The 3796-nt window shown below is 50.8% G+C and overlaps 1 long non-coding RNA gene across 1 annotated transcript; it reads right to left on the minus strand.

The window, feature by feature from the left end:
• Nucleotides 1-402: 402 nt before the first annotated feature.
• LOC147991229 (uncharacterized) lies at nt 403-3430 on the minus strand. The gene is made up of 2 exons (XR_015612333.1): nt 3052-3430; nt 403-619 (listed from the first exon to the last, which is right to left on the minus strand). It is a non-coding gene; the product is annotated as an uncharacterized LOC147991229 (long non-coding RNA).
• Between the last annotated feature and the right edge of the window lie 366 nt (nt 3431-3796).

The following is a 3796-nucleotide window of genomic DNA, read 5'->3' on the forward strand; positions in this document are numbered from 1 at the left end:
CTAATGTTAGATTTAGGAAAATTCATTTAACCCGAATAGAAAAGAGATCAGAGTCCCAGAGTATAGACAAGGAGTAAAAGATTCTAATACCACCCAATGGCGACGTGGGCTCGTAAGCCACACAACCATGTTAGTAAAAGTTTTTCAATGACTAGACTCGACTTTGGCCAAGAAGTGTGGAAGGGAGATTCCTACAGGCAGTCGGCTCTGATACCAACTTGTGACGCCCCCGATTTGACCGTACACTAATCATACATGCAAACGTGTACGATCAAGATCAGGGACTCACGGGAAGATATCACAACACAACTCTACAAATAAAATAAGTCATACAAGCATCATATTACAAGCCAGGGGCCTCGAGGGCTCGAATACAAGAGCTTGATCATAGACGAGTCAGCGGAAGCAACAATATCTGAGTACAGACATAAGTTAAACAAGTTTGCCTTAAGAAGGCTAGCACAAACTGGGATACAGATTGAAAGAGGTGCAGGCCTCCTGCCTGGGATCCTCCTAAACTACTCCTGGTCGCCGTCAGCGGGCTGCATGTAGTAGTAGGCACCTCCAGTGTAGTAGTAGTCGTCGTCGACGGTGGCGACTGGCTCCTGGGCTCCAACATCTGGTCACAGCAATCGGATATAGGAAGGGGGAAAAGGGGGAGAAAAGCAACCGTGAGTACTCATCCAAAGTACTCGCAAGCAAGGAGCTACACTACATATGTATGCATTGGTATCAAAAGGATTAAGGGTATCATATGTGGACTGAACTGCAGAATGCCGGAATAAGAGGGGGATACCTAGTCCTATCGAAGACTACGCTTCTGGTAACCTCCATCTTGCAGCAGGAGAAGAGAGTAGATGGTAAGTTCACCAAGTAGCACCGTGTAGCATAATCCTAACCGGCGATCCTCTCCTCGTCGCCCTGTTAGAGAGCGACCACCGATTGTATCTGGCACTTGGAAGGGTGTGTTTTATTAAGTGTCCGGTTCTAGTAGTCATAAGGTCAAGGTACAACTCCAAGTCGTCCTGTTACCGAAGATCACGACTATTCGAATAGATTAACTTCCCTGCAGGGGTGCACCACATAACCCAACACACTCGATCCCATTTGGCCGAACACACTTTCCTGGGTCATGCCCGGCCTTGGAAGATCAACATGTCATAGCCCTACCTAGGCACAACAGAGAGGTCAGCACACCGGTCTAAATCCTATGGCGCAGGGATCTGGGCACATCGCCCATTGCACACCTACACGTTGCGAGGGCGGCCGGAAGCAGAACTAGCCCCCTTAATACAAGAGCAGGCTTACGTTCCAATCCGGCGCGCGCCGCTCAGTCGCTGACGTCACGAAGGCTTCGGCTGATACCATGACGTCGAGTGCCCATAACTGTCCCCGCGTAGATGGTTAGTGCGTATAGGCCAGTGGCCAGACTCAGATCAAATACCAAGATCTCGTTAAACGTGTTATCTTGAAATAACCGCGAACGCCGACCAGGGCCAGGCCCACCTCTCTGCTAGGTGGTCTCAACCTGCCCTGTCGCTTCGCCATAAAGATCCACTCGCGGGTACTCCTACGAGCCGACCCGTCTTTTAGTCATCCCATGTATCATGTATAAAGTATGTAGTATATACCTGTGATCACCTCCTGAGTGATCACGACCCGATAGTATAGCATGCAAGACGGACAAGAATGTAGGGCCACTGATGATAAACTAGCATCCTATACTAAGCATTAGGATGGCAGGTAAAGGTAACAACAGTAGTAGCAAGGACAGGCTATGCATCAGGATAGGATTAACGGAAAGTAGTAACATGCTACACTACTCTAATGCAAGCAGTATAGAGGAGAGTAGGCGATATCTGGTGATCAAGGGGGGGCTTGCCTGGTTGCTCTGGCAAGAGAGAGGGGTCGTCAACACCGTAGTCGTACTGGGTAGCAGTGGCGTCGGTCTCGGTGTCTAGCGAGAGAAGAGGGGGAAGAAACAATAAATATAATGCAAACAAATGCATGACGATGCATGACATGACAAAGTGTGATGCTAGGTGTGCCCTAACGCGGTACGAGGTGGTACCGTTGAAGGGGGAAGACATCCGGGAAAGTATCCCCGGTGTTTCGCGTTTTCGGGCAGAGGAGCCGGAGGGCGAAAGTTGTGTGTTTTCTATGCTAGGGATGCGTGGCGGACGAACGGGCTGCGTATCCGGGTTCGTCTCGTCGTTCTGAGCAACTTTCATGTACAAAGTATTTTCATCTGATGTACGATTTATTTTATATGAATTTTCAAAGTTTTAAACAATTTCTAGAGTTATTATTAATTTGAAATTAAATGGTTAAATTGCTACGGGTACATAGAAGTGTACCCAGCAAAGGCTTACAGGTGGGTCTAGTTGGTAGTTGATTGTTTGACCAGTCAAAATTTGACTGGTCAACAGGGTGTGGGAGACCCACATGTCATTGGCACATATCTTTCCTTTTTTATTTATATTTTTATATTACACTAGGTTTAGTTTATCTTTCTTCTATGGGGTTTTCTACTAACATGGGGTTAGGATAATTAACCCAGGGGGTTTTATTTCTAATGGGAGGGGGGGCTATCTAGCAGAGACCCTGCCGGCTGGGCTCCCAGAGACGGCGTCCACGAGCTGCGCAACCGGCAGCAGGGGTGCATGGGCGTGGCACGAGAGAGGGCCTCGCGAGCGGGGCGGTCAGGCTTCGGCGAGGGTAGCAGCGACAGAGAAGCAGCAGCAGAAGGCAGGGCGGACAGCAGCAGTTCAATAAGCAGCAGCAAGCAGCGCAGGAGAATGAGTGGTACGCAGCTGGCGTCGGGAGGCTGCGGCAGCGGCTGGAGGCAGACGCGGCTAGAGCATGGGCGGCGCGGGCGCATGTCAGGGAGGCCTGGGCACGGCGCATGCGCGCGTAGGCAGCACAGGGATGCGGCCGGGGGTGCGGTGAGGGAGCCGAGTTCCCGTCCATGGCAACCGATGCATAGCACGGGTACGCGCCTACGACGATGGATCGAGGCCGCGGTGAAGGGGGTTCGGAGGAGGAGCTCACCGCGAGTCCGGTGGCGTGCTCGGGGAGGGTCGAGGTGGACCGGAACGATGGCAATCGATGACGGTCGCCGGCGATGTACGTGCTGAAGACGACGGCGATGGCGAGCGTACGGGCCATCCCAGCTTGATTCGGTGCTCAGGATGGACGAAGACGACGGAGGCGGGTCTTCTGGACGTCTTCCCACGCGAAGACGGTGATGGTGGGCACGGGGACGGGGAGGTCAGTGGCGGCTCTGTTGCACGCAGGACAGAGGAAGGGGAGCAAGCAGGAGAGGAGAGGGGCGGCTAGGGTTCACAGGGGGGTTCGAGGGCGCCTTGTAGATGTAGGGGACGAGGGGGCGCGGGATGGCCGACACGCGCCATGGCGCGGCCATGGCCGGTTGGATGCCATCCACGATCCCTTGTCTCCTGTAGGAGGAAGGAGAGGTGGAGGTGGGTTGGGCCTGGTGCTGTGTACTTGGGCCTCAAGTGCAAAGTGCCAGGTTTTGCCTCTTTTTGTTTATATTACTCTTGTTTCCTTTTATTTTTTAGTTATGTTTTCTAATTCTTTTCAAATGATTTTAGTTTTGTGAAATATAAAACTTGCACCACAATTTGTGATATATACTAAGCCACTGCCACAATAAGGTTGGCACTCAAATAAAATATCTTAGAATTTCTTATAATTTAAAAAGCATTTAAAATATTGATTTGGTCCTAGTTTTAATTATTTCAAAGCACTTAAACACTTTATAAATTATTGGTTG

This window comes from Triticum urartu, chromosome 1A (assembly GCF_056163025.1).
Source record: "Triticum urartu cultivar PI428250 chromosome 1A, HENAU_Tu73, whole genome shotgun sequence".
NCBI lineage: Eukaryota > Viridiplantae > Streptophyta > Magnoliopsida > Poales > Poaceae > Triticum > Triticum urartu.